The following is an 18,292-nucleotide window of genomic DNA, read 5'->3' as shown; positions in this document are numbered from 1 at the left end:
TTTGCCAGTGTTCGCTTAATCCGTAGTCCCTGTTTCGAGTTGCAAATATTAGCAACAGAACCAGTATCAAATACCCAGGTGCTACTGCGAGCTCTAGTAAGGTACACATCAATAACATGTATATCACATATACCTTTGTTCACCTTGCCATCCTTCTTATCCGCCAAATACTTGGGGCAGTTCCGCTTCCAGTGACCAGTCTGCTTGCAGTAGAAGCACTCAGTTTCAGGCTTAGGTCCAGACTTGGGTTTCTTCTCTTGATCAGCAACTTGTTTGCTGTTCTTCTTGAAGTTCCCCTTCTTCTTCCCTTTGCCCTTCTTGAAACTAGTGGTCTTGTTGACCATCAACACTTGATGCTCCTTCTTGATTTCTACCTCCGCGGCTTTCGGCATTGCGAAGAGCTCGGGAATAGTCTTGTTCATCCCTTGCATATTATAGTTCATCACGAAGCTCTTGTAGCTTGGTGGCAGTGATTGGAGAATTCTGTCAATGACGCAATCATCTGGAAGATTAACTCCCAATTGAATTAAGTGATTATTATACCCCAGACATTTTGAGTATATGCTCACTGACAGAACTGTTCTCCTCCATCTTGCAGCTATAGAACTTATTGGAGACTTCATATCTCTCAATCCGGGCATTTGCTTGAAATATTAACTTCAACTCCTGAAACATCTCATATGCTCCGTGACGTTCAAAACGTCGTTGAAGTCCCGATTCTAAGCCGTAAAGCATGGCACACTGAACTATCGAGTAGTCATCAGCTTTGCTCTGCCAGACGTTCATAACATCTGGTGTTGCTCCAGCAGCAGGCCTGGCACCCAGCGGTGCTTCCAGGATGTAATTCTTCTGTGCAGCAATGAGGATAATCCTCAAGTTACGGACCCAGTCCGTGTAATTGCTACCATCATCTTTCAACTTTGCTTTCTCAAGGAACGCATTAAAATTCAACGGAACAACAGCACGAGCCGTCTATCTACAATCAACATAAACAAGCAAGATACTATCAGGGACTAAGTTCATGATAAATTTAAGTTCAATTAATCATATTACTTAAGAACTCCCACTTAGATAGACATCCCTCTAATCTTCTAAGTGATCACGTGATCCAAATCAACTAAACCATAACCGATCATCACGTGAGATGGAGTAGTTTTCAATGGTGAACATCGTTATGTTGATCATATCTACTATATGATTCACGCTCGACCTTTCTGTCTCCGTGTTCCGAGGCCATATCTGCATATGCTAGGCTCGTCAAGTTTAACCTGAGTATTCTGCGTGTGCAAAAACTGGCTTGCACCCGTTGTAGATGGACGTAGAGCTTATCACACCCGATCATCACGTGGTGTCTGGGCACGATGAACTTTGGCAACGGTGCATACTCAGGGAGAACACTTCTTGATAATTTAGTGAGAGATCATCTTATAATGCTACCGTCAATCAAAGCAAGATAAGATGCATAAAAGATAAACATCACATGCAATCAATATAAGTGATATGATATGGCCATCATCATCTTGTGCTTGTGATCTCCATCTCCGAAGCACCGTCGTGATCACCATCGTCACCGGCGCGACACCTTGATCTCCATCGTAGCATCGTTGTCGTCTCGCCAATCTTATGCTTCCACGACTATCACTACCGCTTAGTAATAAAGTAAAGCATTACATCGCGATTGCATTGCATACAATAAAGCGACAACCATATGGCTCCTGCCAATTGCTGATAACTTGGTTACAAAACATGATCATCTCATACAATAAAATTTAGCATCATGCCTTGACCATATCACATCACAACATGCCCTGCAAAAACAAGTTAGACGTCCTCTACTTTGTTGTTGCAAGTTTTACGAGGCTGCTACGGGCTTAAGCAAGACCCAATCTCACCTACGCATCAAAACCACAATGATAGTTTGTCAAATAGATTCCGTTTTAACCTTCGCAAGGACCGGGCGTAGCCACACTTGGTTCAACTAAAGTTGGAGAGACTGTCGCCCGCAAGCCACCTATGTGCAAAGCACGTCGGGAGAACCGGTCTCGCGTAAGCATACGCGTAATGTTGGTCCGGGTCGTCTCGTCCAACAATACCGCCGAACCAAAGTATGACATGCTGGTAGGCAGTATGACTTATATCGCCCACAACTCACTTGTGTTCTACTCGTGCAAATAACATCAAACCATAAAACCTAGGCTCGGATGCCACTGTTGGGGAACGTAGTAATTTCAAAATATTTCCTACGCACACGCAAGATCATGGTGATGCACAGCAACGAGAGGGGAGAGTATGATCTACGTACACTTGTAGATCGCAACGGAAGCGTTGACACAACGTAGAGGAAGTAGCCGTACGTCTTCTTCCCGATCCGACCGATCCAAGCACCGTTACTCCGGCACCTCCGAGTTCTTAGCACACGTACAGCTCGATGACGATCCCCGGGCTCCGATCCAGCAAAGCGTCGGGGAAGAGTTCCGTCAGCACGACGGCGTGGTGACGATCTTGATGTTCTACCGTCGCAGGGCTTCGCCTAAGCACCGCTACAATATGATCGAGGTGGAATATGGTGGCAGGGGGCACCGCACACGGCTAAGGAACGATCTCAAGGATCAACTTGTGTGTCTAGAGGTGCCCCCCTGCCCCCGTATATAAAGGATCCAAGGGGGAGGGGTTCGGCCGGCCCTATGGTGGCGCAGGAGGAGTCCTACTCCTACCGGGAGTAGGACTCCCCCCCTTTTCCTAGTCCAAGTAGGATTGGTGGAGAAGAAAGGGAAAGAGGGGGGCGCCGCCCCTCCCTCCTAGTCCAATTCGGACCAGGGGGAGAGGGGGCGCGTGGCCTGCCCTGGCAGCCCCTTCCACTTCTCCACTTTAGGCCCATAAGGCCCATTAACCCCCCGGGGGGTTCCGGTAACCCCCCGGTGCTCCGGTTTTATCCGATACTCTTTCGGAACCCTTCCGGTGTCCGAATATAGTCATCCCATATATCAATCTTTATGTCTCGGCCATTTCGAGACTCCTCGTCATGTCTGTGATCACATCCGGGACTCCGAACTAACTTTGGTACATCAAAATGCATAAACTCATAATAACTGTCATCGTAACGTTAAGCGTGCGGACCCTACGGTTCGAGAACAATGTAGACATGACCGAGACACGTCTCCGGTCAATAACCAATAGCGGGACCTGGATGCCCATATTGGCTCCTACATATTCTACGAAGATCTTTATCGGTCAGACCGCATAACAACATACGTTGTTCCCTTTGTCATCGGTATGTTACTTGCCCGAGATTCGATCATCGGTATCCAATACCTAGTTCAATCTCGTTACCGGCAAGTCTCTTTACTCGTTCCGTAATACATCATCTCACAACTAACATATTAGTTGTAATGCTTGCAAGGCTTATCTGATGTGCATTACCGAGAGGGCCCAGAGATACCTCTCCGATAGTCGGAGTGACAAATCCTAATCTCGAAATACGCCAACCCAACTTGTACCTTTGGAGACACCTGTAATGCTCCTTTATAATCACCCAGTTACGTTGTGACGTTTGGTAGCACCCAAAGTGTTCCTCCAGTAAACGGGAGTTGCATAATCTCATAGTCATAGGAACATGTATAAGTCATGAAGAAAGCAATAGCAACATACTAAACGATCGGGTGCTAAGCTAATGGAATGGGTCATGTCAATCAGATCATTCAACTAATGATGTGACCTCGTTAATCAAATAACAACTCTTTGTTCATGGTTAGGAAACATAACCATCTTTGATTAACGAGCTAGTCAAGTAGAGGCATACTAGTGACACTCTGTTTGTCTATGTATTCACACATGTATTATGTTTCCGGTTAATACAATTCTAGCATGAATAATAAACATTTATCATGATATAAGGAAATAACTAATAACTTTATTATTGCCTCTAGGGCATATTTCCTTCACTACTACTATTACTCCACTCATCGACCGCTATCCAGCATGCATCTAGAGTATTAAGTTAAAAACAGAGTAACGCCTTAAGCAAGATGACATGATGTAGAGGGATAGACTCATGCAATATGAAGAAAACCCCATCTTGTTATCCTCGATGGCAACAATACAATACGTGCCTTGCTGCCCTTACTGTCACCGGGAAAGGACACCGCAAGATTGAACCCAAAGCTAAGCAATTCTCCCATTGCAAGAAAGATCAATCTAGTAGGCCAAACCAAACTGATAATTTGAAGAGACTTGCAAAGATAACCAATCATACATAAAAGAATTCAGAGAAGATTCAAATATTATTCATAGATAGACTTGATCATAAACCCACAATTCATCGATCTCAACAAACACACCGCAAAAAGAAGATTACATCGAATAGATCTCCACAAGAAAGGGGGAGAACATTGTATTGAGATCCAAAAAGAGAGAAGAAGCCATCTAGCTAATAACTATGGACCCGTAGGTCTGAGGTGAACTACTCACACTTCATCGGAGGGGCTATGGTGTTGATGTAGAAGCCCTCCGTGATCGATGCCCCCTCCGGCGGAGCTCCGGAACATGCCCCAAGATGGGATCTCGTGGATACAAAAAGTTACGGCGGTGGAATTAGGGTTTTGGCTCCTGTTCTGATCATTTGGGGGTACGTGAATATATATAGGAATAAGAAGTACGTCGGTGGAGCAACAGGGGGCCCATGAGGGTGGGGGCGCGCCTGGTAGGGTAGGGCGCACTCCCCTACCTCGTGGCCTTCTGTTACGTGCCTTGATGTAGGGTCCAAGTCTCCCGAGTGTTATCTGTTGAGAAAATCACGTTCCCAAAGGTTTCATTCCGTTTGGACTCCGTTTGATATTCCTTTTCTTCGAAACCCTAAAACAGGCAAAAACAGCAATTCTGGACTGGGCCTCCGGTTAATAGGTTAGTCCCAAAAATAATATAAAAGTGGATAATAAAGCCCAATAATGTCCAAAACAGTAGATAATATAGCATGGAGCAATCAAAAATTATAGATACGTTGGATACGTATCAGTGCCCCAGTATCGTATCACCTCCACTATCTTTTGCCTTTATTTACCTTAGTTCGATCCATAGTTATATTTTGCTTTAGATGAATAAAAGTTTAGTTCGATCCTTTTTCGAGAGTTTGCTTAGTAGTTTATCTTTGTAATCGTATGCGAGATATATAATAAAGTTTAGATGGAGTTTTGTTTTCTTTACTTTCATGTTCAACAAAAAAGGAAGGAAATAAATGAAAAAGATCATATGCTAATCTTATGGTAAGTAATGACATCACATAAGGAAAAGTATAAGTAGAATTTTTTTTTGGAGATTGACAAACATAGCATTGGTCAGTGATACAATTCATGAAAGAATTAATAAGGGAAGAGAAGATTCACATGCAAATACACTATCTTGGAAATCTTTTGTGATTGTGAGCCCCCATAAAATAGTATATGCCAAAATTGTTGACGTTGGACAAGGAAGACAACATAATGATTTATGTTTGTTCATATTCACATAGAAGTTATATTGTCATAGATCCTTCAACATGTGGTGCTCCCCCCCCCCACCCCCCATCTTTGCTAGCCAAAAATTCCGCACCAAGTAGAGATACTACTTGTGCATCCAAAAACCCTTAAACCCAAATCTTATTTTCAAGAGTCCACCATACCTACCTAAGGATTGAGTAAGATCATTCAAATAAGTTGTCATCGGTGCAATAAGGCAATAAAAATTGCTTCTAAAAGTGTTAGATCATTTAGTGTAAGAGAAAATTGTCTGTTGTACCAACTTGTGATGGCAAAGAATAAAAGCGACAGACTGCATAATAAAGGTTGCTATCATAAGGGGCAATATAACGTGACGTTCTTTTGCACTAAGGGATTGATCATACAAACAAAAAGCGCATGGCAACCTCTGCTTCGCTCTGTGAAGGGCCTACCTTTTAATTTTATGTATTTACTTTCATGCAAGAGCCAAAGTTTTTCTCTATATTCCTTTTTATTTTTCTCTTTTGGCAAGCATCATGTGGTGAGGAAAGATCTAGGCACATATATCCAGTTGGATATGGGTAGCATGAGTTATTATTGTTGACATCACCCTTGAGGTGAATACGTTGGGAGGCGAAATTATAAGCACCTATCTTTCTATGTGTCCGGTTGAAACGTTTTGCTCATGTGTATGCGGTGAGTGTTAACAATCGTAGAAGAATATATGATGGTTGAGTATGTGGACTTGCCTAAAGGCTCCGATACGTGACCCTTCCTGAAAAGATGATGAATTGTAGTTGCAAAGTTGACTGAGAACATAGTTTGTTGGTTTCCAATAGAGCTTATGCTTTATACTTCAATGTTGTGATGAATTGTTACTTATTCATGAGAAGTCTATGATAAAAGTTTTATGTTAAAGTTTGTTATTGTTATAATAATTTACATGATGCTTCTATGTCCATATTTTGTTTTTATCGACACCCCTCTCTCCAAGCATGTGGACATATTTTCCGATTTTGGTTTTCGCTTGAGGACAAGTGAGGTCTAAACTTGGGGGAGTTGATACGTCCATTTTGCATCATGTTTACCTATTGTTATTTATAATGTTTTTATGCATAATAATTCTTTTGGGAGTAATTCTAATGCCTTTTCTCTCATAATATGTAAGGTTCACACAAAGAGGGAGAATTCCGGTAGCTGGAAATCTGGACCTAAAAAAGCTACATCAGGTTACCTATTCTGCACAACTCCAAATGAGCTGAAACTTCACGAGGAATTTTTATGGAATAAATAAGAATTATTGAAGCGAATAACTACCAGAGGGGGCCCACGAGGCGGCCACAACCCACCTGGGCGCGCCAGGGAGCCCAGGCGCGCCCTGGTGGGTTGTGCCCTCCTCGGCCCACCTCCGGTGCCCATCTTTTGGTATATAAGTCATTTTGACCTAGAAAAAATAAGGAGAGGAGTTTCGGGACAGAGCGCCGCCGTCTCGAGGCGGAACATGGGCAGAAGCACTTTTGCCCTCCGGCGGAGCGATTCCGCCGGGGGAACTTCCCTCCCGGAGGGGGAAATCATCGTCATCATCATCACCAACAACCCTCTAATCTTGGGGAGGCCAATCTTCATCAACATATTCACCATCACCAACAACCCTCTCAAACCCTAGTTCATCTCCTGTGTTCAATCTGATTGGTACCTGTGGGTGACTGTAGTGTTGATTACATCTTGTAGTTGATCACTATATGGTTTATTTGGTGGAAGATTATATGTTCAGATCCATTATGCTATTTAATACCCCTTTGTTCATGAACATGTTTATCACTTGTGAGTATTTACTTTTGTTCTTGAGGTCACGAGAGAAATCATGTTGCAAGTAATCATGTGAACTTGATATGTGTTCGATATTTTGATAATATGTATGTTGTGATTCCCTTAGTGGTGTCATGTGAACGTCGACTACATGACACTTCACCATATTTGGGCCTAAGGGAATGCATTGTGGAGTAGTTATTAGATGATGGGTTGCTAGAGTGACAGAAGCTTAAACCCTGGTTTATGTGCTACTTCATAAGGGACCGATTTGGATCCAAAAGTTTAATTCTATGGTTAGATTCTATCTTAATACTTTTCTCATAGTTGCAGATGCTTGCGAGGGAGTTAATCATCAGTAGGAGATTTGTTCAAGTAAGAACAGCAACTAAGCACCGATCCACCCACATATCAAATTATCAAAGTAGTGAACACAAATCAAGCCAAGATGGTAAAAGTGACTAGATGAACACTTTGCTTATTATAAGAAACCATTTTAGCCTGTCCTTTGCCACAAAAGGATTGGGCTATCTTGCTGCATATTATTTTCCATTACTGTTATGTGCTCGTTACAAATTATCCTGCTACCAAATTATATGTTACTTACAATTTCAGCGCTTGCAGACATTACCTTACTGAAAACCACTTGTCATTTCCTTCTGCTCCTCGTTGGGTTCGACACTCTTACTTATCGAAGGGACTACAATTGATCCCCTATACTTGTGGCTCATCAACTGGCGTCATAGTTTTGTGTATGTGTGCCAGTTGCAAGACCACCATCAACTCGTAACTAGGCCTATAGTTTGCTTTTTCATCCCAGATGCAAGTCCACCCCGACTTACAACCAGGAATATAGTTTTTTTACCTCAGTTTCATGTCCATCCTCGACTCACAACTAGGCTCGTAGTTTTCCGAGTTGCGAGTCCACCCTTGACTCACAATTGGTCTCATAGTTTTGTGCAGTTGTCCCAATTGTGAGTCCACCCTCAAATCACAACTAGGGCCATATTTTGTTTTTCATCCGAGATGCAAGACCCCTCACGGCTTGTAACTTGGTCTGCAGTTTGTTTTTCATCCTAGTTGCAAGTCCACCCTCAACTCGCAACTAGCTAGTCTCGTAGTTATTTGAGTTGCAAGTCCACCCCCAACTCGCAACTAGGCTTGTAGTCCCAGTTGCAAATCCACCATCAAACCGCAATTGGGCTCAATCTAGGCCTGACCTTTTATTTCTACCTCGGTTGCAATTCCACCCTCGAATCGCAACTGACAGTGTCTTCCACCTATTGCAATTGGAAGCCTTTCAACAATACTACAACTAGTGCTGGTTGGGGTCCGACATCTTTTTATCCCAGTTCACCCTCAACTTCTAACTGGGCCCAAAGTTTTTTTGTCCAGTTGCGAGTTCACCAACAACTCCCAACTGGGCCCAAAGTTTTTTTGTCCTAGTTGCTAATCCATGCATCATCAACTCACAACTGGCCTCAATATGGGCTTGACCTTTTATTTCTACCTCAGTTGCAATTCCACCCTTGAGGCACAACTGCTAGTGTTTTCCATCGACTGAAATTGCAAGCCTTCAAAGCTACTGCAATTGGGGGTGGATGGGGTCTGACCCTTTTTTGGTCCCGGTTGCAAGTTCACCTTTAACTCGCAACTATGCCCGGAGTTTTCTTGTCCCACTTGCAACTCCTCCGTCAACTTGCGATTGGGCCAGAAATTATTTTGTGTCCTAGTTGCAAGTACACCATCAACTCGTAACTAGGCTAATCTAGGTATGGCCATTTTTTCTTGCTTTAGTTGCATGTCCGCCATCGGCTCGTAACTACTAGCATTGCCCCCCCCCCCTCCCCTCCCGGGACTTCAATTTGGGGTGGTTGGGCCCGGGCTGCGGAATTCGTGTTGTTGGAGGGCAATTGCATGTCCAACATTATGGTACAATTGTTTGTTTTTACTGTGAGTACAAACAAATTTTGAGAAGAGGAATGTGAACATTGTTGGCTTTATGACGAATTATTTTTAAATACATGATTAATATTTTTTAAATAAAAGTAAACCATTTTTAAATACATGATGGGGTGTCACGTTGTTTGGGTCAAACAAACCGAAATCCCTATACACCTCATACATACAAAGATACAAAAGCTTCAGATTTCTCATATATAGAGTATGTGGTTTGTAAAATGTTGATGCTTTTGCTTGGGCTGACAAGCCTCATGCAGACAACATTAGTTTGTAGTTGATTTTCTATCTACCAAAGTAGTAGGCATTTTTAGATTTATGAATTTCCAGAACAGTGATGTGTATATTACTGCAATAAACAGCTATCTAGCGCCCCCATTTTCTTTTTTATACGCATTTTTTCAGAAGCCCAGTAACAACACGAAGGCTCAGTTACAAAAACAAATAAAATCCAAAGAAGGGACGATGTTTTTTTTTTGAGGGGTAAGGAACGATGTTGTTGGTTCGTTGTTTGTGTTAGTCTGGAAGATGGGCAGTAAAGAAAGAAAAAAGCAAAATGTGTGGCGCAGAAAGATATACGGAACAACCGGAAAGTGGTCGAACAAACGAAAGTGTAGAAAAAACACTAGCAAAGATCTTGCATGGATCCTCTTCGATGGAACAAGCAAAGTGTTGCTGCCGTAAGTGTTTGGCTCTGCGTGGGCACACACCCCGGCCGAATAAAAATTGAAAAACTAACAAATAAACAAGACCGGGTGGATTTATTTTTGGGATGAGGTGGGCTGATATAGGATGACATCATATTAGATGTGAGATATTATCTCACATCTAGATGAGATATAGTCAGACCAAAAAACTGTAATACCAAGCATGCCTCAAAATGTTGAGGATTTCCTTGAATTCGCCTCAATCTAAAAACCAGGCAAGAGGCCATTGCCCAGAAAAGGAGGAGGATACATCTTTGGAAACCAATCAATTCCAGCTAAAAATATATCAAAAGGAGGTATATCTACTGTCTTTACATAAATGTGTCATTAAATATCTATTAATACATTAATTCCTGCAGAAACATCAAGAATGCATATCCACAACCTGATACATTAATTCAACGCCAAAGATCTGATTATTGTCCCTCTATATAAACGACTATGCAAAGGCCAGAGCTTACGACATCCTTAGCACACAACAAAGAAAGAAGCGATTCTTTTTTGATCTCTTCGTCATGGCACCCAAGAGCAACACTACCAGGAAGGCTGTGATTTTCGTGGTTCTTATGATCGTGGCTTCCACCCTATCATCATCGTCTTGCTACGCCCGCACAAGTAATAACATCTCTTCTTGTTTTGTTAATGTGTTGCCAATTTTTTTTTGTCCTCTCAAGTATTGATCAGTTACCTTCATTCGTATTCAAGTCATTGCACCTGTTTAGTTAACAAAAACCGTCACTATTTCCCCCTACATACATACATCAATTCCATACTATTTTTGGTGCATGTTGGGACTTACATGGATCATGGATTGAACTTGCAGTTGAAGATGGAGTGAATATTCCATGCTTCCATCAGGAAAAGTGCAAAGATCGTTGCCAGACCGTATGCAGCTTGAGCTTTAAGCCCTCGGCTCATGCGTATTGCAAGAAGGATCAGTGTTGTTGTGCCTAGAATAATGCTTCTTTTCTAGCTAGAGGAATAAGTTTATCACATATGATTGCATATGTGGTATTGGTTACCGACAAATTATATAATCGAGCCTCTTATGTTGTGCGGTCCACATTTGTTACTTTGATCACAAATTTATTCCTTGGACGTCACTTCACATAAACTTGTGTTTTACTTACCTGGTTAATATTTCCTCTAAAATACATGTTTTACCTGGTGTTCGTTATCCAAGTCGAGGAATCGTATGCAACATAGATGTTCAGTGTGTTTTGATGGAGTAAATTACAAAAAACACCACAATTGAGGACCCTAATTAAAAAAACCACCACCATTCGGGTTTTTTTTTCGAAAACCCACCATCATTGTACTGACAATTTGCAAAAAACGCCAATTGACCGATTAGACCTGTTTGACAAAAAAATGACAGCTGGGTCCCTCCATAAATGATGACGTAGCTTGAAAACAACTCACACCGTTTGTCTCAAATATTAGGCCGGCGTAGGGCCCACCCGTCATTCTCACTCCCACTCCTCTTCCTCCTCTGGTCAACACCAACGCACTCGTCACGAGTGGACCGGTGCCCTGGCCCTCGTCATCCCAGCGACGGGTGTTTGCTAGGAGACTCGGGAATTATCTTGACCCAACAAAGAAATCACCTATGCAGGTCTTACATCTACCTTTTGGGAAGGAAAAAAAGGCACTCTGAAGGCTGAAACCTATTCTTTTGAATTTAATTTTCGAGACCTTTTACAATACATTAAAATAATATGAGCCGTCTATTTCCAGCCATTTAATGGACTAGATCCATCAATACCACTAGAAAAAATCAGTAGTATATTTTGTTGAAGGGATAAAATTGGAAGACATACAAAATAAAATCCATGTGTTTTTTCTCGTGCTCCGATGGGACTGCAGAAACCGGTCCAGAGATCCAACGACAGGATTGTACATAGTCGATGGGTTCCTGCCGGATGGTATTTTTGGCTGAGGAAATCACCATGTACTACAATAAATTGATTGATCATGACCAGATGCACTGGTTCATACGTGATTCAGTTGATTTTTTTCCGGTGATCAAGCATTGCACACAAGCCTCGTCGGCGCCGGACGCTGTAGCGAGGGCATCTCGGAGGTATATGAGCACATCCGAGATACTGAGCCGACATGGTATCTTAATATTGACGGGGTAACCACACGGACGCATCATAACCGATGAGAACGTCGATCTCTCACTAAACTAACATCGTCAGAAAGCCAAAAGCAAATCCAAAAAAATGCGAGCACCAATGCCATCTAAAATTTAAATCTTGGTGGATTAGTTCCACCATAAAGATCCTAACCGTATTAGCTACGCTCAGTTCACATATTTCAAGCTTGGAATACCCTTGTAAATATTACTAACAGTGTACATTAGTGACACAAGAGAAAATATATGGGAGCGGCTAGGAGTCTGATTCTAGTATTTGGGTATGTCACTTTATTTACTTGATGAGATTAACTGCATGTGTATGTGATTTAATCAATTAGCCTGACGTATTTAATGATCCTTATTGCTTAACTACACGTACATGGTACACAGGCACCACAAGAATTTTCACACAAGCAATCATGGTCGTGATAGCCAGCTAGTGCAAGCTTTTATTTTGATTGGTAGCTAGTGCAAGCCTAGCAAGATTCTTAAGCTCTGGGAGAATTTATCTAACTACACTACATGCATACAACCGCATGAAATTTGACTTGTCAGACCCTTATCTTTCTACCCGTAAAAAATCTTATCTTTCAGTGTCATTATTTTCTATTATATGTTATATCCTCTGCATGCCTACCGTTCCTTTGACACATCTTCCAATGTCACTGTATTTTCATGGCTTACAAAGATTTTCTCCTATTTTTGAAGTGTGTGCATAACACTACTGAAATATGCAAGTTGCGGTAATTGATTATTACAATATACAAAAATAACCATATAATAGTGCAATTTTCAAAAAACTAATGGATTAGTGACATAGAAACTACCTTTACAAACCAAATAAATAAAGAAATGAAGTTTTGTAAGGAAGAATGAATTCATGACATTGGTATTACCCTTTCAGAAGAATAACATAAAAAAAGTAAAACAAAACCAAAATAATGAAGTTTTCTATGAAAAAATGAAACCCTTTAAGAAGAAAGAATATTAAAAAAACTTTAAAACTAATGGATTAGTGACATAGAAACTACCCTTAAAAATCAAATAAATAAATAAATGAAGTTTTGTAAAGGAAAAATGAATTCGTGACATTGGTATTACCATTTCAGAAGAAAGACAATAAAAAAGTAAAGCAAAATCAAAATAATGAAGTTTTCTATGAAAAAATGAAACCCTTTAAGAAGAAAGAAAAATAAAAAAATAAAAACTAATGGATTTGTGACATAGAAACTAGCCTTACAAAATCAAATAAATAAATAAATGAAGTTTTGTAAGGAAGAATGAATTCGTAACATTAGTATTGCCCTTTCGGAAGAAAGAAAATAAAACAAGTAAAACAAAATCAAAATAATGAAGTTTCCTATGAAAAAGTAAAACCCTTTAAGAAGAAAGAAAATTAAAAAACTTTAAAAAGTAATGGATTAGTGACATAGAAACTACCCTTACAAAATCAAATAAATAAATATATCAAGTTTTGTAAGGAAGAATGAATTTGTGATATTGGTATTACCCTTTCTGAAGAAAGAAAATGAAAAAAGTACAACAAAATCAAAATAATGAAGTTTCTATGAAAAAATGAAACCCTTTAAGAAGAAACAAAATTAAAAAACATTAAAATCTAATGGATTAGTGAAATATAAACTACCCCTACAAAATCAAATAAATAAATGAATTTTTGTAAGGAAGAATGAATTCGTGACATTGGTATTACACTTTCATAAGAAAGAAAATAAAAAAGTAAAACAAAATCAAAATAATGAAGTTTTCTATGAAAAAATGAAACCCTTTAAGAAGAAATAAAAAAAACTTTAAAAATTAATGGATAGTGACATAAAAACTACCCTTACAAAATCAAATAAATAAATAATGAAGTTTTGTAAGGAATAATGAATTCCTGACATTGGTATTACCCTTTCAGAAGAAAGAAAGAAAAAAGTGAAACAAAATCAAAATAATGAAGTTTTCTATGAAAACTGAAACCCTTTAAGAAAGAAAATTGAAAAAAAAAACTTGCAAATAATTTTGCACTAAAATTGCACTTCTGAAATTATGCAAAGAATAAGCATATAATGTTGCATTTTTCGCATTCTACTATAATTTGCTCATTTATTATCTAGTACTTGCATGTATGCTTACACACACAAAAATAAAAATAATGCGCTTCCTAAGACGGAATGAATTAGTGAAATTGGCATTACCCTTTAAGAGGAAAGAAGTGAAAAAAATCAAAATTGTAATTTCTAAGGAAGAATGAATTTGTGGCATTGGTATAGCCATTTAAGAAGAAAGAAAATGGGGAAATTTTCTAAAACTAAGGGTGACATCATTTGCACAAAATATACATAAAAATTGTGCTTTTTAAAAATATGCAAACATAAGCATATAAATGTGAGAGACTTCTGCAAAAAAAATCTAAGAACGGATGAATTAGTGGCATTGGTATTACCCTTAATGTAGAATGAAAATTAAATAAAAAATAAAATAATATCAAAATAATAAATTTTCTAATAAAGAATGAATTAGTGGTGTTGTTATTTTCCTTTAAAAAGAAATAAAAATAAAAACTTGCACACAACTTTGCATGAAAATTGCACTTTCTGTAATATGCAAAAAGTAATCATATAAAAGTGAAATTTTGGCACATATTAATATTATTTACATGTATATGTTTACACTCACCCAACATCCCAAAAATACTCACAAAATAAAAAAATAAAAATGAACTAATAAACAAAAAATAAAAAACAGAAGCAAAAACACATAAAAACATAAAACAGGGAAAATAAGAAGACTATGTTGCACTAGAATGGGCTTCGGCCTGTTAAAGAATTGATTGACCCAAATATTGGGTCAGTAAAAAGGAAAAACAGCCCACAACAACACACAGACCAACACAAAGAAAAAGTTACATGAATCTTAATGCTGAAATCGACAGTTCAAAAATCAACCAAAATTAATTTTCAGACGGCTTATATATAGCTAAAGTGAAAATGTATACATAGGAAGTGGTGTGCCCCAAACAATAGGAACCCATGTTTATATATACTAGAGGGTGACGATCACGTTGTCGTGCCTTTCCTCGGTCATAAGTTAAGTCTTTTTACCGCGGGCTATTATGGTTCGGGGTGGGCACCTTTACCCCGAAAGTTGAATATCGGGGAACCAAACTGAGTTGACTGACATTCCAGATTTATTCAGTTTATTATGGTGTTCAGTTCGGTGTTTCCGTTGCTGGTTCTTTGATATTCAGGTGTATCGTCTATTTCTTTTTTTTAACCCCTCTCATATATTAATTAATTAAAAATGTTCATACAATCGTCTATTACAACTTCAGCCACGCAGGGCGGAACACTATTAAGACTCACACCATCAGACCTATTAACAAGACTGAATTTAGCAATTTCATGCGCCACCCTATTAGCCCTTCTGTTAATCTTAAAAATCTTGAAACTTGTCATCAACCTAGAAATGCTCAATGCTTCCACCTTCAGATCAGCTAGGGAAGACCTGTCCAAATAATCATTTCCTAGAAAGGAAGCCATAAAAGAACAATCAGTTTCTAAGATGATGGGCTTGTGTAGAGTAATACCGATGTAAAGCCCTGCGAGGGTCGCTCTAAGTTCCGCTTCATCCACGCTATTGCAAACCCCAATATAATCCCATGAGGAAATGATCACTTCTCTCAAATGATTCCTGGCAACCACACCCACACTTGCAGAGCTAATGGCCTCCACAAAGCTTGCATCAACATTAATCTTAATGGACTCCGGGCCGGGTGGCTATCAATTCACAACTTTTTCTTTCACTTCAATGGTATCATAAAAGCCATCAACCCTTTCCTTACCTTTGTTGGTGACCTTTATCTTCCTATTGGTATGACAGAACGAGAAGGACCCCCGGTAGTTTTGAATAAAGCTCACAGAGGTAGAGATAGTTTCCTTTCTCTTACCAAAGATCAAGTCATTCCTCAGGTGCCATGCCCTCCAAAACATGAATATAACTTGCTCATGCACCGGCGACGTTAATTGCTTCAATAAAATAAGTAGCCAATCCGGCCCTGAAAAATTGAATATCTCATCATTTGGTAAGTTCCATACCTCCCTTACCGCCATACGGAGCGCCCGCGCCTTGGGACATCTCACCAGAGCATGAAACACACATTCATCTTCGACGCCACAAATCAAACATAAGCCAATGATAGTTTAATGGTGTTTAACCCTGTTAACTTGAACCGCCAAACTATTAGTAGCAGTACGCCAAGCAAAAATTCCGATTTTCTGAGGGACTTGAGCCTTCCAAATAATGTTCCAAAGCCTCCTTTCTCCATTCCCAGCATCACTAGAGCTCCCCGTCTCACTCTTATTGTTCTTCAAATTCAGCGCCAGCATGTACGCACTTTTAACCGAGAACATTCCATTTTTCTCATAGTACCAAGCAATAAAATCTTCCTCACCTACAGTCGGATTACGTAACTTCAAAATTTCCTCGGCATCATAAGAATAAAACAAAGCATGCATATATATATATACTAAACTGACCATATACACCAAAATGGATATTTCTTTTCTCTAACTTCCCTACATTGTTGGCACGTGTAGGCATGACCAAGGCCTATGAACGATGCGTGTCCGGCTGTCCGCACAATTGATCCACTCCCTGACATGTGGAGCCACTAAGGCAAAAACAGCCTTGATACATCAGAAGGCTCCATGTCCAACGGGATTAGAATCTGTGGGGACGTCATCTTGCCTTCTCCAACTGCACTGGTGAAGGCCATCGCGAAAAAAAAAACTGCACTGGTGAAGGATCCACCCTCCAAACTCATCAAGATCCATCTATGCAAAGCCACACCTGAAAGGCTGAAAGTATTCCATGTATTTCTCATACCCCATCCTGTACAACAACTTTATGTCAAATCACTTTCATATTGCATTTTGATCCAAAATTGAGTGGAATGGTCGAAATATTTGTTAGTTTTTTTCTAAAATTGAGTGAAATAGTTGAAACTTGTTTTCATTTTTTCTGAAATAATTGGAATATGAGTCTAATGTATGTGAAATAATCACATCTAAAATGCATGTGTATATTATAAGAATTTGGGTGAAATAATCGAAGTATGTGTTCAACTTTTCTGGAATTGAGTGAAATAATCTAAATATGTGTTCAATTTTGTTGGAATTGAGTGAAATAATTGAAACTTTTGTTCAATTTAATTTTGACACAATTTAATGTTTAGGCAACTGATTTAAAAAATTGATAGAATTGATAGAAAGAATTGAAATAAATTTTGGAGTCACATTTCACAAGTTTAGTTTCACAAACAAACAAAAAACTGATATAAGTAAATAATCAGAATATGTGTTTGGTTTCAGTTGAAACGGTGTAATGTTTGTGAATCAGATTCAAATTTCCCCCCTTTTGAATAGGAAACCGCTGAGGCCTTGTTTGGTTCACTTAAAAAGGTTCGGATTGTGTGCCACGGGATCAGAGCTCGTCTTCTTCTTTTTTGCAAATATCCACTCCCAACTTTTTTATCTGCTCGTCACGTAGAATCAATACAGTACTCGTGTTAGAGTAACGGGTGCATCTCTTCTGTTCGTTTCTAATCTAACGGCTGTGAATGGTGGAGAAGCTAGATAGACACACCTAGTGGTACCAAAAAGAAACAGTATTCAAGCAAACCTCCCGAAGCATGTATTAGTGTGATGTTTTTTCTTTTTTGCAAAAAGAAGTATGTATTGGTGTTCAGTTGGAAGCCACATGCCACAACTAAGTGGACACGGAGTATCTTAGCTCCAGCTCAAATGAGCTCGTGTGAACAGTAAAATTTAAAAAAATGAAATAAAATTTGGCAAAAATTGATGAATATTTTGAGTGCTTGCAAAGTTTCATCATGTAATAACATTCGTGTAACTCATGGAAAAAAATCAGAGGTCCAAAAATGCTATTTTCTGAAAGCAGCTTGGGAGCATCGATTTTGTTATTTTTTGGCACAACTTCCACAAATGTCACTTCGTAATGGAACTTCATAAGCACTAAAAATTTCCACCAATGTTTGCCACAAAAAAAATCAATTTTTTTAAAATTTACAGCTCAAGCTAAGAAGCGGGACTTCCATTCACAAGTCAGCTTGTTTTCATTGTAACTTGGTTTTCACCAGATATTTTCTCCGGTCCTGACATCTTGTTCGCTGCGATTTTCTAGAA

Source organism: Triticum urartu, chromosome 6A, assembly GCF_056163025.1.
Source record: "Triticum urartu cultivar PI428250 chromosome 6A, HENAU_Tu73, whole genome shotgun sequence".
NCBI lineage: Eukaryota > Viridiplantae > Streptophyta > Magnoliopsida > Poales > Poaceae > Triticum > Triticum urartu.
Note: the sequence above shows the minus strand (reverse complement) of the source record.